This window comes from Carcharodon carcharias, chromosome 6, assembly GCF_017639515.1.
Source record: "Carcharodon carcharias isolate sCarCar2 chromosome 6, sCarCar2.pri, whole genome shotgun sequence".
Classification (NCBI taxonomy): domain Eukaryota; kingdom Metazoa; phylum Chordata; class Chondrichthyes; order Lamniformes; family Lamnidae; genus Carcharodon; species Carcharodon carcharias.
This window is the reverse complement of record NC_054472.1, coordinates 196,163,588-196,181,738: the sequence shown is the minus strand read 5'-3', so window position 1 is coordinate 196,181,738 and position 18,151 is coordinate 196,163,588.

Genomic DNA, 18,151 nt, shown 5'->3' with positions numbered 1-18,151 from the left:
GAGAGAAATATTGTAGTGTGTGAGAGAGAGAGAAATACTGTTGTGTGTGAGAAAGAGAGAAATACTGTAGTGTGTGAGTGAGAGAGAAACACTCTAGTGTGTATGAGAGAGAAAACTCCTGTAGTGAGTGTGTGTGAGGTAAATACTGTAGTGTGTGTGCGAGAGAGAGAAAAATACTGTAGTGTTTGTGAGAGAGAGAGAGATAAATACTGTAGTGTGTGTGAGCGAGGAATACTGTAGTGTGTGTGAGAGAGAGAAATACTGTAGTGTGTGTATGTGAGAGAAAAACTGCAGGTTGTGTGTGAGAGAGAATTACTGTAGTGTGTATGTGTGAGAGAGAAATATTGTAAGGAGTGTGAGAGAGAAATACTGTAGTGTGTGTGAGAGCTAAATACTGCAGTGTGTGCGAGAGAGAGAAATACTTAATTGTGTGAATGTGTGAGAGAAATACTGTGTGTGTGAGAGAGTGAGAGAAATACTGTAGTGTGTGTATGTGAGAGTGAGAGAAATACTGTAGTGTGTGTGTGTGAGAGAGAGAAATGCTGTAGTGTGTGTGAGAGAGAAATACTGTAGTGTGCGTGTGAGAGAGAAATATTGTAGTTTGTGAATGTGAGAGAGAAATACTGCAGTGTGTGAATGTGTGAGAGAAATACTATAGTGTGTGTGTGAGAGAGAAGAATACTGTAGTGTGTGTGTGAGAGAGTGAGAAATACTGTAGTGTGTATGTGAGAGAGAAAATCAGCAGTGTGTGAGAGAGAAAAATGCTGTAGCGTCTGTGTGTGTGAGAGAGAAATACTGTAGTGTGTGTATGTGAGAGAGAAATACTGTAGTGTGTGTGTGAGAGAGTGAGAAATACTTTAGTGTGTGTGAGAGAGAAATCCTGCAGTGTGTGAAAGTGTGAGAGAAATACTATAGTGTGTGTGTGTGAGAGAGGAATACTGTAGTGTGTGTGTGAGAGAGAGAGAAATACTGTAGTGTGTGAGAGAGAGAGAAATACTGTAGTGTGTGTATGTTAGAGAAAACCTGCAGAGTGTGTGAGTGAAAAATACTGTAGCGTCTTTGTGTGTGAGAGAGATTAATACTGTAGTTTGTGTGTGAGAGACAGAAATACTGTAGTGTGTGTGAGAGAGTGAGAAATACTGTAGTGTGTGTGAGAGAGAAATACTGCAGTGTGTGAATGTGTGAGAGAAATACTATAGTCTGTGTGCGTGACAGAGGAATACTGTAGTGTGTGTGTGTGAGAGAGAAATACTGTAGTGTGTGATTGAGAGAGAATCACTGTAGTGTTTATGAGAGAGAAAACTCCTGTAGTGAGTGTGTGTGAGATAAATACAGTAGTATGTGTGAGAGACAGTAAAATACTGTGGTGTGTGTGAGAGAAAAATACTGTAGTGTGTGTGTGTGAGAGAAATACTGTAGCGTGTGTGAGAGAAAGAAATACTATAGTGTTTGTGTGTGAGAGATAAATACTGTAGTGTGTGTGTGTGAGAGAGAGAAATACTGTAGTGTGTGTGTGTGAGAGAGAGAAATACTGTAGTGTGTATGTGAGAGAAATACTGCAGTGTATGTAAGCAAGAGAAGTACTGCAATGTGTGTGTGAGAGAGGAATACTGTAGTGTGTGTGAGTGAGAGAGAAATACTGTAACGTGTGTGTGTGTGTGAGAGAGAGAAATACTGTAGTGTGTGTGAGAGAGAGAAATACTGTAGTGTGTGTGTGTGAGAGAGAAATACTGTAGTGTGTGTGAAGAGAGGAATACTGTAGTGTGTGAATGTGTGATAGAAATACTGTTGTGTGTGTTAGCGTGAGAGAAATACTTCAGTGTGTGTGTGTGTGAGAGTGAGAGAAATACTGTAGTGTGTTTGTGAGAGAGAAATACTGTAGTGTGTGTTTGAGAGAGAAATACTGTAGTGTGTGTATGTGAGAGAGAAATACTATAGTGTGTGTGAGAGAGTGAGACAAATACTGTAATGTGTGTGTTAGAGAGAGAAGTACAATAGTGTGTGTGAGAGAAAAATACTGTAGTGTGTGTGAGAGAAATATACTGCTGTGTGTGAGAGAGAGAGCAATACTGTAGTGTGTGTGAGAGAGAGAGATACACCGCACTGTGTGTGAGAGAGAGAAATACTGTAGTGTGTGAGTGAGAGAGAAATACTGTAGTTTGTGTATGTGAGAGAGAAATACTGCAGTGTGTGAATGTGTGAGAGAAATACTGTAGTGTGTGTGTGTGAAAGAACAATACTGTAGTGTGTGTGAGAGAGAGAGAGAAATACTGTAGTGTGTGTGTGTGTGAGAGAAAAACTGCAGTGTGTGAGAGATAAAAATGCTGTAGCGTCTGTGTGTGAGAGAGAAATACTGTAGTGTGTGTATGTGAGAGAGAAATACTGTAGTGTGTGTGTGAGAGAGTGAGAAATACTGTAGTGTGTGTGAGAGAGAAATCCTGCAGTGTGTGAAAGTGTGAGAGAAATACTATAGTGTGTGTGTGAGAGAGAGGAATACTGTAGTGTCTGTGTGAGAGAGAGAAATACTGTAGTGTGTGTATGTGAGAGAATAACTGCAGTGTGTGTGAGTGAAAAATACTGTAGCGTCTGTGTGCTTGAGAGAGATTAATACTGTAGTGTGTGTGTGAGAGACAGAAATACTGTAGTGTGTGTGTGAGAGAGAAATACTGTAGTGTGTGTGTTTGAGAGAGAAATACTGTAGTGTGTGTGAGAGAGAGAAATACTGTAATGTGTGTGAGAGAGAGAAATACTGTAGTGTGTGAGTGAGAGAGAATCACTGTAGTGTGTATGAGAGAGAAAACTCCTGTAGTGAGTGTGTGTGAGATAAATACAGTAGTGTGTGTGACAGAGAGAAAAATACTGTGGTGTGTGTGAGAGAAAAATACTGTAGTGTGTGTGTGAGAGAGAGAAATACTGTAGTGTCTGTGTGAGAGAGGGAAATACTGCAGTGTGTGTGTGTGAGAGAGGGAAGTATGGTATTGTGTGTGTGAGAGAGTGAGAAAAATACTGTAGTGTGTGTATGAGAGAGAAATACTGTAGTGTGTGTGTGAGAGAGAAATGCTGTAGTGTGTGTGTGTGATGAAGAAATACTGTAGTGTGCTTGTGTGAGAGAGAAATACTGTAGTGTGTGTGTGTGTGTGAGAGAGAAATACTGTAGTGTGTGTGTGTGTGAGAGAGAGAAATACTGTAGTGTCTATGTGAGGGAGAGAAATACTGTAGTGTGAATATGTGTGAGAGAAATATTGTAATTTGTATGTGAGAGAGAGACATACGGTAGTGTGTGTAGGTGAGAGAGAGAAATGCTGTAGTGTGTATGTGAGAGAAATACTGCAGTGTATGTGAGCGAGAGAAGTACTGCAGTGTGTGTGAGAGAGAGGAATACTGTAGTGTGTGTGTGTGAGAGAGAAATACTGTAGTGTGTGTGTGTGAGAGAGAGAAATACTGTAGTGTTTGTGTGAGAGAGAAATGCTGTAGTGTGTGTGTGAGAGAGAAATACAATAGTGTGTGAGAGAGAAATACTGTAGTGTGTGTGAAGAGAGGAATACTGTAGTGTGTGAATATGTGAGAGAAATACTGTAGTGTGTGTGAGCGTGAGAGAAATACTTTAGTGAGTGTTTGTGAGAGTGAGAGAAATACTGTAATGTGTGTTTTGAGAGAGAAATACTGTAGAGTGTGTATGTGAGAGAGATATACTGTAGTGTGTGTGAGAGAGTGAGAGAAATACTGTAGTGTGTGTGAGAGAGAAATACTGTAGTGTGTGTTTGTGTGAGGGAGAAATACTGCAGTGTGTGAATGTGTGAGAGAAATACTATAGTGTGTGTGTGAGAGAGAGAAATACTGTAGTGTGTGTGAAGAGAGGAATACTGTAATGTGTGTGAGAGAGAGAAATACTGTAGTGTGTGAGTGAGAGAGAATCACTGTAGTGTGTATGAGAGAGAAAACTCCTGTAGTGTGTGTGAGATAAATACAGTAGTGTGTGTGACAGAGAGAAAAATGCTGTGGTGTGTGTGAGAGAAAAATACTGTAGTGTGTGTGTGTGAGAGCGAAATACTGTAGTGTCTGTGTGAGAGAGGGAAATACTGCAGTGTGTGTGTGAGAGAGGGAAATATGGTATTGTGTGTGTGAGAGAGTGAGAAAAATACTGTAGTGTGTGTATGAGAGAGAAATACTGTAGTGTGTGTGTGTGAGAGAAATGCTGTAGTGTGTGTGTGTGATGAAGAAATACTGTAGTGTGCTTGTGTGAGAGAGAAATACTGTAGTGTGTGTGTGTGTGTGAGAGAGAAATACTGTAGTGTGTGTGTGTGTGTGAGAGAGAGAAATACTGTAGTGTCTATGTGAGGGAGAGAAATACTGTAGTGTGAATGTGTGTGAGAGAAATATTGTAATTTGTATGTGAGAGAGAGACATACGGTAGTGTGTGTAGGTGAGAGAGAGAAATGCTGTAGTGTGTATGTGAGAGAAATACTGCAGTGTATGTGAGCGAGAGAAGTACTGCAGTGTGTGTGTGAGAGAGGAATACTGTAGTGTGTGTGTGTGAGAGAGAAATACAATAGTGTGTGAGAGAGAAATACTGTAGTGTGTGTGAAGAGAGGAATACTGTAGTGTGTGAATATGTGAGAGAAATACTGTAGTGTGTGTGAGCGTGAGAGAAATACTTTAGTGAGTGTTTGTGAGAGTGAGAGAAATACTGTAATGTGTGTTTTGAGAGAGAAATACTGTAGAGTGTGTATGTGAGAGAGAAATACTGCAGTGTGTGAATGTGTGAGAGAAATACTATAGTGTGTGTGAGAGAGAGAGGAATACTGTAGTGTGTGTGTGAGAGAGAGAGAAATACTGTAGTGTTTGTGAGAGAGAGAAATACTGTAAAGTGTGTATGTGAGAGAAAAACTGCAGTGTGTGTGAGTGAAAAATACTGTAACGTCTGTCTGTGTGTGTGAGAGAGATTAATACTATATTATGTGTGTGAGAGAGAGAAATACTGTAGTGTGTGTGTGTGAGAGAAATACAATAGTGTGTGAGAGAGAAATACTGTAGTGTGTGTGAAGAGAGGAATACTGTTGTGTGTGAATATGTGAGAGAAATACTGTAGTGTGTGTGAGCGTGAGAGAAATACTGTAGTGTGTGTGAGAGTGAGAGAAATACTGTAATGTGTGTTTTGAGAGAGAAATAATGTAGAGTGTGTATGTGAGAGAGAAATACTGTAGTGTGTGTGAGAGAGTGAGAGAAATACTGTAGTGTATGTGTGAGAGAGAAATACTGTAGTGTGTGTTTGTGTGAGGGAGAAATACTGCAGTGTGTGAATGTGTGAGAGAAATACTATAGTGTGTGTCTGAGAGAGAGGAATACTGTAGGGTTTGTGAGAGAGAGAAATACTGTAGAGTGTGTATGTGAGAGAAAAACTGAAGTGTGTGTGAGTGAAAAATACTGTAACATCTGTCTGTGTGTGAGAGTGATTAATACTATATTATGTGTGTGAGAGAGAGAAATACTGTATTGTGTGTGTGTGAGAGAGAAATACTGTAATGTGTGTGTTTGTGAGAGAGAGAAATAGTGTAGTGTGTGTGTGAGAGAGAGAAATACTGTAGTGTGTGAGAGAGAGAGAAATGCTGTAGTGTGTGAGTGAGAGAGAAACACTGTAGTGTGTATGAGAGAGAAAGCTCCTGTAGTGACTATGTGTGAGGTAAATACTGTAGTGTGTGTGTGTGAGAGAGAAAAATACTGTAGTGTTTTTGAGAGAGAGAGATAAATACTGTAGTGTGTGTGAGCGAGGAATACTGTAGTGTGTGTGAGAGAGAGAAATACTGTAGTGTGTGTATGTGAGAGAAAAACTGCAGGTTGTGTGTGAGAGAGAATTACTGTAGTGTGTATGTGTGAGAGAGAAATATTGTAAGGTGTGTGAGAAAGAAATACTGTAGTGTGTGTGAGAGCAAAATATTGCAGTGTGTGCGAGAGAGAGAAATACTTAATTGTGTGAGAGAAATACTGTGTGTGTGAGAGAGAGAAATACTGGAATGTGCGTGAATAGAGGAATACTGTAGTGTGTGAATGTCTGAGAGAAATACTGTAGTGTGTGTGAGAGTGAGAGAAATACTGTAGTGTGTGTGTGTGAGAGAGAAATACTGTAGTGTGTGTGGGAGAGAAATAATGTAGTGTGCGTGTGAGAGAGAAATACTGTAGTTTGTGTATGTGAGAGAGAAATACTGCAGTGTGTGAATGTGTGAGAGAAATACTATAGTGTGTGTGTGTGAGAGAGGAATACTGTAGTGTGTGTGTGTGAGAGAGAGAAATACTGTAGTGTGTGTGTGAGAGAGAAAAACTGCAGTGTGTGTGAGAGAAAAATGCTGTAGCGTCTGTGTGTGTGAGAGAGAAATACTGTAGTGTGTGTATGTGAGAGAGAAATACTGTAGTGTGTGTGTGAGAGAGTGAGAAATACTGTACTGTGTGTGAGAGAGAAATCCTGCAGTGTGTGAAAGTGTGAGAGAAATACTATAGTGTGTGTGTGTGAGAGAGGAATACTGTAGTGTCTGTGTGAGAGAGAGAGAAATACTGTAGTGTGTGAGAGAGAGAGACATACTGTAGTGTGTGTATGTTAGAGAAAACCTGCAGTGTGTGTGAGTGGAAAATACTGTAGCGTCTGTGTGTGTGAGAGAGATTAATACTGTAGTGTGCGTGAGAGAGACAGAAATACTGTATTGTGTGTGTGTGTGTGGGAAATACTGTAGTGTGTGTGTTTGAGAGAGAAATACTGTAGTGTGTGTGTGAGAGAGAGAAATACTGTAGTGTGTGAGTGAGAGAGAATCACTGTAGTGTGTATGAGAGAGAAAACTCCTGTAGTGAGTGTGTGTGAGATAAATACAGTAGTATGTGTGAGAGAGAGTAAAATACTGTGGTGTGTGTGAGAGAAAAATACTGTAGTGTGTGTGTGAGAGAGAGAGAAATACTGTAGTGTGTATGTGAGAGAGGGAAATACTGTAGTGTGTGTGTGAGAGAGAGAAATACTGTAGCGTTTGTGTGAGAGAGAGAAATACTATAGTGTTTGTGTGTGAGAGATAAATACTGTAGTGTGTGTGTGAGAGAGAGAGAGAAATACTGTAGTGTGTGTATGTGAGAGAGAGAAATACTGTAGTGTGTATGTGAGGGAGAGAAATACTGTAGTGTGTATGTGAGAGAAATACTGCAGTGTATGTGAGCAAGAGAAGTACTGCAGTGTGTGTGTGAGAGAGCAATACTGTAGTGTGTGTGAGGTAGAGAGAAATACTGTAGTGTGTGTGTGTGTGAGAGGGAGAAATACTGTAGTGTGTGTGAGCGTGAGAGAGATACTTCAGTGTGTGTGTGTGAGAGTGAGAGAAATACTGTAGTGTGTGTGTGAGAGAGGAATACTGTAGTGTGTGTGAAGAAAGGAATACTGTAGTGTGTGGGAGTGAGAGAAATACTGTAGTGTGTGAGTGAGAGAGAATCACTGTAGTGTGTATGAGAAGAAAACTCCTGTAGTGAGTGTGTGTGAGATAAATACAGTAGTGTGGGTGAGAGAGAGAATAATACTGTAGTGTGTGTGTGAGAGAGAGAAATACTGTAGTATGTGTGTGAGAGAGAAAAATACTGTAGTGTGTGTGAGAGAGAGAAATACTGTAGTTTGTGTGTGTGAGAGAGAAATACTGTAGTGTGTGTGAGAGAGAAATACTGTAGTGTGTGTGTATGAGGGAGAAATACTGTAGTGTGTGTGTGAGAGAGAGAAATACTGTACTGTGTGTGTGTGAGAGAGAGAAATACTGTAGTGTGTGTGAGAGAGAGAAATACTGTAGTGTGTATGTGAGGAAGAGAAATACTGTAGTGTGTATGCGTGAGAGAGAACTATTGTAGTGTTTATGTGAGAGAGACAAATACGGTAGTGTGTGTAGGTGAGAGAGAGAAATACTGTAGTGTGTGTGAATAGAGGAATACTGTATTGTGTGAATGTCTGAGAGAAATACTGTAGTGTGTGTGTGAGAGTGAGAGAAATACTGTAGTGTGTGTATGTGAGAGTGAGAGAAATACTGTAGTGTGTGTGTGAGAGAGAGAGAAATACCGTAGTGTGTGTGAGAGAGAGAAATACTGTAGTGTGTGTATGTGAGAGAAAAACTGAAGTGTGTGTGAGTGAAAAATACTGTAACATCTGTCTGTGTGTGAGAGAGATTAATACTATATTATGTGTGTGAGAGAGAGAAATACTGTATTGTGTGTGTGTGAGAGAGAAATACTGTAATGTGTGTGTTTGTGAGAGAGAGAAATAGTGTAGTGTGTGTGTGAGAGAGAGAAATACTGTAGTGTGTGAGAGAGAGAGAAATGCTGTAGTGTGTGAGTGAGAGAGAAACACTGTAGTGTGTATGAGAGAGAAAGCTCCTGTAGTGACTATGTGTGAGGTAAATACTGTAGTGTGTGTGTGTGAGAGAGAAAAATACTGTAGTGTTTTTGAGAGAGAGAGATAAATACTGTAGTGTGTGTGAGCGAGGAATACTGTAGTGTGTGTGAGAGAGAGAAATACTGTAGTGTGTGTATGTGAGAGAAAAACTGCAGGTTGTGTGTGAGAGAGAATTACTGTAGTGTGTATGTGTGAGAGAGAAATATTGTAAGGTGTGTGAGAAAGAAATACTGTAGTGTGTGTGAGAGCAAAATATTGCAGTGTGTGCGAGAGAGAGAAATACTTAATTGTGTGAGAGAAATACTGTGTGTGTGAGAGAGAGAAATACTGGAATGTGCGTGAATAGAGGAATACTGTAGTGTGTGAATGTCTGAGAGAAATACTGTAGTGTGTGTGAGAGTGAGAGAAATACTGTAGTGTGTGTGTGTGAGAGAGAAATACTGTAGTGTGTGTGGGAGAGAAATAATGTAGTGTGCGTGTGAGAGAGAAATACTGTAGTTTGTGTATGTGAGAGAGAAATACTGCAGTGTGTGAATGTGTGAGAGAAATACTATAGTGTGTGTGTGTGAGAGAGGAATACTGTAGTGTGTGTGTGTGAGAGAGAGAAATACTGTAGTGTGTGTGTGAGAGAGAAAAACTGCAGTGTGTGAGAGAAAAATGCTGTAGCGTCTGTGTGTGTGAGAGAGAAATACTGTAGTGTGTGTATGTGAGAGAGAAATACTGTAGTGTGTGTGTGAGAGAGTGAGAAATACTGTACTGTGTGTGAGAGAGAAATCCTGCAGTGTGTGAAAGTGTGAGAGAAATACTATAGTGTGTGTGTGTGAGAGAGGAATACTGTAGTGTCTGTGTGAGAGAGAGAGAAATACTGTAGTGTGTGAGAGAGAGAGACATACTGTAGTGTGTGTATGTTAGAGAAAACCTGCAGTGTGTGTGAGTGGAAAATACTGTAGCGTCTGTGTGTGTGAGAGAGATTAATACTGTAGTGTGCGTGAGAGAGACAGAAATACTGTATTGTGTGTGTGTGTGTGAGAAATACTGTAGTGTGTGTGTTTGAGAGAGAAATACTGTAGTGTGTGTGTGAGAGAGAGAAATACTGTAGTGTGTGAGTGAGAGAGAATCACTGTAGTGTGTATGAGAGAGAAAACTCCTGTAGTGAGTGTGTGTGAGATAAATACAGTAGTATGTGTGAGAGAGAGTAAAATACTGTGGTGTGTGTGAGAGAAAAATACTGTAGTGTGTGTGTGAGAGAGAGAGAAATACTGTAGTGTGTATGTGAGAGAGGGAAATACTGTAGTGTGTGTGTGAGAGAGAGAAATACTGTAGCGTTTGTGTGAGAGAGAGAAATACTATAGTGTTTGTGTGTGAGAGATAAATACTGTAGTGTGTGTGTGAGAGAGAGAGAGAAATACTGTAGTGTGTGTATGTGAGAGAGAGAAATACTGTAGTGTGTATGTGAGGGAGAGAAATACGGCAGTGTATGTGAGCAAGAGAAGTACTGCAGTGTGTGTGTGAGAGAGCAATACTGTAGTGTGTGTGAGGTAGAGAGAAATACTGTAGTGTGTGTGTGTGAGAGGGAGAAATACTGTAGTGTGTGTGAGCGTGAGAGAGATACTTCAGTGTGTGTGTGTGAGAGTGAGAGAAATACTGTAGTGTGTGTGTGAGAGAGGAATACTGTAGTGTGTGTGAAGAAAGGAATACTGTAGTGTGTGGGAGTGAGAGAAATACTGTAGTGTGTGAGTGAGAGAGAATCACTGTAGTGTGTATGAGAAGAAAACTCCAGTAGTGAGTGTGTGTGAGATAAATACAGTAGTGTGGGTGAGAGAGAGAATAATACTGTAGTGTGTGTGTGAGAGAGAGAAATACTGTAGTATGTGTGTGAGAGAGAAAAATACTGTAGTGTGTGTGAGAGAGAGAAATACTGTAGTTTGTGTGTGTGAGAGAGAAATACTGTAGTGTGTGTGAGAGAGAAATACTGTAGTGTGTGTGTGTATGAGGGAGAAATACTGTAGTGTGTGTGTGAGAGAGAGAAATACTGTACTGTGTGTGTGTGAGAGAGAGAAATACTGTAGTGTGTGTGAGAGAGAGAAATACTGTAGTGTGTATGTGAGGAAGAGAAATACTGTAGTGTGTATGCGTGAGAGAGAACTATTGTAGTGTTTATGTGAGAGAGACAAATACGGTAGTGTGTGTAGGTGAGAGAGAGAAATACTGTAGTGTGTGTGAATAGAGGAATACTGTATTGTGTGAATGTCTGAGAGAAATACTGTAGTGTGTGTGTGAGAGTGAGAGAAATACTGTAGTGTGTGTATGTGAGAGTGAGAGAAATACTGTAGTGTGTGTGTGAGAGAGAGAGAAATACCGTAGTGTGTGTGAGAGAGAGAAATACTGTAGTGTGTGTATGTGAGAGAAAAACTGAAGTGTGTGTGAGTGAAAAATACTGTAACATCTGTCTGTGTGTGAGAGAGATTAATACTATATTATGTGTGTGAGAGAGAGAAATACTGTATTGTGTGTGTGTGAGAGAGAAATACTGTAATGTGTGTGTTTGTGAGAGAGAGAAATAGTGTAGTGTGTGTGTGAGAGAGAGAAATACTGTAGTGTGTGAGAGAGAGAGAAATGCTGTAGTGTGTGAGTGAGAGAGAAACACTGTAGTGTGTATGAGAGAGAAAGCTCCTGTAGTGACTATGTGTGAGGTAAATACTGTAGTGTGTGTGTGTGAGAGAGAAAAATACTGTAGTGTTTTTGAGAGAGAGAGATAAATACTGTAGTGTGTGTGAGCGAGGAATACTGTAGTGTGTGTGAGAGAGAGAAATACTGTAGTGTGTGTATGTGAGAGAAAAACTGCAGGTTGTGTGTGAGAGAGAATTACTGTAGTGTGTATGTGTGAGAGAGAAATATTGTAAGGTGTGTGAGAAAGAAATACTGTAGTGTGTGTGAGAGCAAAATATTGCAGTGTGTGCGAGAGAGAGAAATACTTAATTGTGTGAGAGAAATACTGTGTGTGTGAGAGAGAGAAATACTGGAATGTGCGTGAATAGAGGAATACTGTAGTGTGTGAATGTCTGAGAGAAATACTGTAGTGTGTGTGAGAGTGAGAGAAATACTGTAGTGTGTGTGTGAGAGAGAGAAATACTGTAGTGTGTGTGGGAGAGAAATAATGTAGTGTGCGTGTGAGAGAGAAATACTGTAGTTTGTGTATGTGAGAGAGAAATACTGCAGTGTGTGAATGTGTGAGAGAAATACTATAGTGTGTGTGTGTGAGAGAGAGGAATACTGTAGTGTGTGTGTGTGAGAGAGAGAAATACTGTAGTGTGTGTGTGAGAGAGAAAAACTGCAGTGTGTGTGAGAGAAAAATGCTGTAGCGTCTGTGTGTGTGAGAGAGAAATACTGTAGTGTGTGTATGTGAGAGAGAAATACTGTAGTGTGTGTGTGAGAGAGTGAGAAATACTGTACTGTGTGTGAGAGAGAAATCCTGCAGTGTGTGAAAGTGTGAGAGAAATACTATAGTGTGTGTGTGTGAGAGAGGAATACTGTAGTGTCTGTGTGAGAGAGAGAGAAATACTGTAGTGTGTGAGAGAGAGAGACATACTGTAGTGTGTGTATGTTAGAGAAAACCTGCAGTGTGTGTGAGTGGAAAATACTGTAGCGTCTGTGTGTGTGAGAGAGATTAATACTGTAGTGTGCGTGAGAGAGACAGAAATACTGTATTGTGTGTGTGTGTGAGAAATACTGTAGTGTGTGTGTTTGAGAGAGAAATACTGTAGTGTGTGTGTGAGAGAGAGAAATACTGTAGTGTGTGAGTGAGAGAGAATCACTGTAGTGTGTATGAGAGAGAAAACTCCTGTAGTGAGTGTGTGTGAGATAAATACAGTAGTATGTGTGAGAGAGAGTAAAATACTGTGGTGTGTGTGAGAGAAAAATACTGTAGTGTGTGTGTGAGAGAGAGAGAAATACTGTAGTGTGTATGTGAGAGAGGGAAATACTGTAGTGTGTGTGTGAGAGAGAGAAATACTGTAGCGTTTGTGTGAGAGAGAGAAATACTATAGTGTTTGTGTGTGAGAGATAAATACTGTAGTGTGTGTGTGAGAGAGAGAGAGAAATACTGTAGTGTGTGTATGTGAGAGAGAGAAATACTGTAGTGTGTATGTGAGGGAGAGAAATACTGTAGTGTGTATGTGAGAGAAATACTGCAGTGTATATGAGCAAGAGAAGTACTGCAGTGTGTGTGTGAGAGAGCAATACTGTAGTGTGTGTGAGGTAGAGAGAAATACTGTAGTGTGTGTGTGTGTGAGAGGGAGAAATACTGTAGTGTGTGTGAGCGTGAGAGAGATACTTCAGTGTGTGTGTGAGAGAGTGAGAGAAATACTGTAGTGTGTGTGTGAGAGAGGAATACTGTAGTGTGTGTGAAGAAAGGAATACTGTAGTGTGTGGGAGTGAGAGAAATACTGTAGTGTGTGAGTGAGAGAGAATCACTGTAGTGTGTATGAGAAGAAAACTCCTGTAGTGAGTGTGTGTGAGATAAATACAGTAGTGTGGGTGAGAGAGAGAATAATACTGTAGTGTGTGTGTGAGAGAGAGAAATACTGTAGTATGTGTGTGAGAGAGAAAAATACTGTAGTGTGTGTGAGAGAGAGAAATACTGTAGTTTGTGTGTGTGAGAGAGAAATACTGTAGTGTGTGTGAGAGAGAAATACTGTAGTGTGTGTGTATGAGGGAGAAATACTGTAGTGTGTGTGAGAGAGAGAGAAATACTGTACTGTGTGTGTGTGAGAGAGAGAAATACTGTAGTGTGTGTGAGAGAGAGAAATACTGTAGTGTGTATGTGAGGAAGAGAAATACTGTAGTGTGTATGCGTGAGAGAGAACTATTGTAGTGTTTATGTGAGAGAGACAAATACGGTAGTGTGTGTAGGTGAGAGAGAGAAATACTGTAGTGTGTGTGAATAGAGGAATACTGTATTGTGTGAATGTCTGAGAGAAATACTGTAGTGTGTGTGTGAGAGTGAGAGAAATACTGTAGTGTGTGTATGTGAGAGTGAGAGAAATACTGTAGTGTGTGTGTGAGAGAGAGAGAAATACCGTAGTGTGTGTGAGAGAGAGAAATACTGTAGTGTGTGTATGTGAGAGAAAAACTGCAGTGTGTGTGAGTGAAAAATACTGTAGCGTCTGTGTGTGAGAGAGAAATTAATACTGTAGTGTTTGTGTGAGAGACAGAAATACTGTAGTGTGTGTTTGAGAGAGAAATACTGTAGTGTGTGTGTTTGAGAGAGAAATACTGTAGTGTGTGTGTGAGAGAGAGAAATACTGTAGTGTGTGTGAAGAGAGGAATACTGTAGTGTGTGTGAGAGAGAGAGAAATACTGTAGTGTGTGAGTGAGAGAGAATCACTGCAGTGTGTATGAGAGAGAAAATTCCGGTAGTGAGTGTGTGTGAGAACAGTAGTGTGTGTGAGAGAGAAAAATACTGTAGTGGGTATGTGTGAGAAATATTGTAGTGTGTGTGAGAGAGAAATGCTGTAATGTGTGTGAGAGCGAAATACTGCAGTGCGTGCGAGAGAGAGAAATACTTAATTGTGTGAATGTGTGAGAGAAATATGGTGTGTGTGAGAGAGAAATACTGTAATGTGTGTGAATGGAGGAATACTTTAGTGTGTGAATTTCTGAGAGAAATACTGTAGTGTGTGTGTGAGCGTGAGAGAAATACTGTAGTGTGAGTGTGTGACAGAGAAATACTGTAGTGTCTGTGTGTGAGAGAAATAGTGTAGTGTGCGTGAGAGAGAAATACTGTAGTGTGCGTGTGAGAGAGAGAAATACTGTAGTGTGTGTGAGAGAGAAATACTGTAGTATGTGTATGTGAGAGAGAAATACTGCAGTGTGTGAATGTGTGAGAGAAATACTATAGTGTGTGTGTGTGAGAGAGAAGAATACTGTAGTGTGTGTGTGAGGGTGTGAGAAATATTGTAGTGTGTGTGTGAGAGAGAAAAACTGCAGTCTGTGTGAGAGAAAAATGCTGTAGCGTCTGTGTGTGTGAGAGAGAAATACTGTAGTGTGTGTATGTGAGAGAGAAATACTGTAGTGTGTGTGTGAGAGAGTGAGAAATACTGTAGTGTGTGTGAGAGAGAAATCCTGCAGTGTGTGAAAGTGTGAGAGAAATACTATAGTGTGTGTGTGTGAGAGAGGAATACTGTAGTGTCTGTGTGAGAGAGAGAGAAATACTGTAGTGTGTGAGAGAGAGAGAAATACTGTAGTGTGTGTATGTTAGAGAAAACCTGCAGTGTGTGTGAGTGAAAAATACTGTAGCGTCTGTGTGTGTGAGAGAGATTAATACTGTAGTGTGTGTGAGAGAGACAGAAATACTGTATTGTGTGTGTGTGTAAGAGAAATACTGTAGTGTGTGTGTTTGAGATAGAAATACTGTAGTTTGTGTGTGAGAGAGAGAAATACTGTAGTGTGTGAGTGAAAGAGAATCACTGTAGTGTGTATGAGAGAGAAAACTCCTGTAGTGAGTGTGTGTGAGATAAATACAGTAGTATGTGTGAGAGAGAGTAAAATACTGTGGTGTGTGTGAGAGAAAAATACTGTAGTGTGTGTGTGAGAGAGAAATACTGTAGCGTGTGTGTGAGAGAGAGAAATACTATAGTGTTTGTGTGTGAGAGATAAATACCGTAGTGTGTGTGTGTGAGAGAGAGAAATACTGTAGTGTGTGTGTGTGAGAGAGAGAAATACTGTAGTGTGTATGTGAGGGAGAGAAATACTGTAGTGTGTATGTGAGAGAAATACTGCAGTGTATGTGAGCAAGAGAAGTACTGCAGTGTGTGTGTGAGAGAGGAATACTGTAGTGTGTGTGAGGTAGAGAGAAATACTGTAGTGTGTGTGTGTGTGAGACAGAGAAATACTGCAGTGTGTGTGAGCGTGAGAGAAATACTTCAGTGTGTGTGTGTGAGAGTGAGAGAAATACTGTAGTGTGTGTGAATAGAGGAATACTGTATTGTGTGAATGTCTGAGAGAAATACTGTAGTGTGTGTGAGAGAGAGAAATACTGTAGTGTGTGTATGTGAGAGAAAAACTGCAGTGTGTGTGAGTGAAAAATACTGTAGCGTCTGTGTGTGAGAGAGAAATTAATACTGTAGTGTTTGTGTGAGAGACAGAAATACTGTAGTGTGTGTTTGAGAGAGAAATACTGTAGTGTGTGTGCTTGAGAGAGAAATACTGTAGTGTGTGTGAAGAGAGGAATACTGTAGTGTGTGTGAGAGAGAGAGAAATACTGTAGTGTGTGTGAGAGAGAGAGAAATACTGTAGTGTGTGAGTGAGAGAGAATCACTGTAGTGTGTATGAGAGAGAAAACTCCTGTAGTGAGTGTGTGTGAGATAAATACAGTAGTGTGGGTGAGAGAGAGAATAATACTGTAGTGTGTGTGTGTGAGAGAGAAATACTGTAGTATGTGTGTGAGAGAGAAAAATACTGTAGTGTGTGTGAGAGAGAGAAATACTGTAGTTTGTGTGTGTGAGAGATAAATACTGTAGTGTGTGTGAGAGAGAAATACTGTAGTGTGTGTGTATGAGGGAGAAATACTGTAGTGTGTGTGTGTGAGAGAGAAATACTGTACTGTGTGTGTGTGAGAGAGAGAAATACTGTAGTGTGTGTGTGTGAGAGAGAAATACTGTAGTGTGTATGTGAGGAAGAGAAATACTGTAGTGTGTATGCGTGAGAGAGAACTATTGTAGTGTTTATGTGAGAGAGACAAATACGGTAGTGTGTGTAGGTGAGAGAGAGAAATACTGTGGTGTGTGTGAATAGATGAATACTATATTGTGTGAATGTCTGAGAGAAATACTGTAGTGTGTGTGTGAGAGTGAGAGAAATACTGTAGTGTGTGTATGTGAGAGTGAGAGAAATACTGTAGTGTGTGTGTGAGAGAGAGAGAAATACCGTAGTGTGTGTGAGAGAGAGAAATACTGTAGTGTGTGTATGTGAGAGAAAAACTGCAGTGTGTGTGAGTGAAAAATACTGTAGCGTCTGTGTGTGAGAGAGAAATTAATACTGTAGTGTTTGTGTGAGAGACAGAAATACTGTAGTGTGTGTTTGAGAGAGAAATACTGTAGTGTGTGTGTTTGAGAGAGAAATACTGTAGTGTGTGTGAAGAGAGGAATACAGTAGTGTGTGTGAGAGAGAGAGAAATACTGTAGTGTGTGTGTGAGAGAGAATCACTGTAGTGTGTATGAGAGAGAAAACTCCGGTAGTGAGTGTGTGTGAGAACAGTAGTGTGTGTGAGAGAGAAAAATACTGTAGTGGGTATGTGTGAGAGAGAAATATTGTAGTGTGTGTGAGAGAGAAATACTGTAATGTGTGTGAGAGCGAAATAGTGCAGTGCGTGCAAGAGAGAGAAATACTTAATTGTGTGAATGTGTGAGAGAAATATGGTGTGTGTGAGAGAGAAATACTGTAAAGTGTGTGAATGGAGGAATACTGTAGTGTGTGAATGTCTGAGAGAGATACTGTAGTGTGTGGGTGAGAGTGAGAGAAATACTGTAGTGTGTGTGTGAGAGAGAAATACTGTAGTGTCTGTGTGTGAGAGAAATAGTGTAGTGTGTGTGAGAGAGAAATACTGTAGTGTGAGTGTGAGAGAGAGAAATACTGTAGTGTGTGTGAGTGAGAGAGAAATACTGTAGTGTGTGTGTGAGAGAAAAACTGCAGTGTGTGTGAGAGAAAAATGCTGTAGAGTCTGTGTGTGTGAGAGAGAAATACTGTAGTGTGTGTGAGAGAGTTAGAAATACTGTAGTGTGTGTGAGAGAGAAATCCTGCAGTGTGTGAAAGTGTGAGAGAAATACTATAGTGTGTGTGTGTGAGACAGAAATATTGTAGTGTGTGTGTGTGAGAGAAATACTGTAGTGTGTGTGTTTGAGAGAGAAATACTGTAGTGTGTGTGAAGAGAGGAATACTGTAGTGTGTGAGAGAGAGAGAGAAATACTGTAGTGTGTGAGTGAGAGAGAATCACTGTAGTGTGTATAAGAGAGAAAACTCCGGTAGTGAGTGTGTGTGAGATAAGTACAGTAGTATGTGTGAGAGAGAGAAAAATACTGTGGTGTGTGTGAGAGAAAAATACTGTAGTGTGTGTGTGTGAGAGAGAAGTACTGTAGTGTATGTGAGAGAGGGAGCAATACTGTAGTGTGTGTGTGAGAGAGAGAAATACTGTAGTGTGTGTGTATGAGGGAGAAATACTGTAGTGTTTGTGTGTGAGAGAGAAATACTGTAGTGTGTGTGTGAGAGAGAGAGAAATACTGTAGTGTGTGTGTATGAGGGAGAATTACTGTAGTGTGTGTGTGTGAGAGAGAAATACTGTAGTGTGTGTGTGTGAGAGAGAGAAATACTGTAGTGTGTGTGTGAGAGAGAAATACTTCAGTGTGTGTGTGTGAGAGAGAGAAATACTGTAGTGTCTGTGTGCGAGAGAAATACTTCAGTGTGTGTGTGTGAGAGTGAGAGAAATACTGTATTGTGTGTGAGAGAGGAATACTGTAGTGTGTGTGTGAAGAAAGGAATACTATAGTGTGTGTGAGAGTGAGAGAAATACTGTAGTGTGTGAGTGAGAGAGAATCACTGTAGTGTGTATGAGAGAGAAAACTCCTGTAGTGAGTGTGTGTGAGATAAATACAGTAGTGTGGGTGAGAGAGAGAATATTACTGTAGTGTGTGTGTGAGAGAGAGAAATACTGTAGTATGTGTGTGAGAGAGAAAAATACTGTAGTGTGTGTGAGAGAGA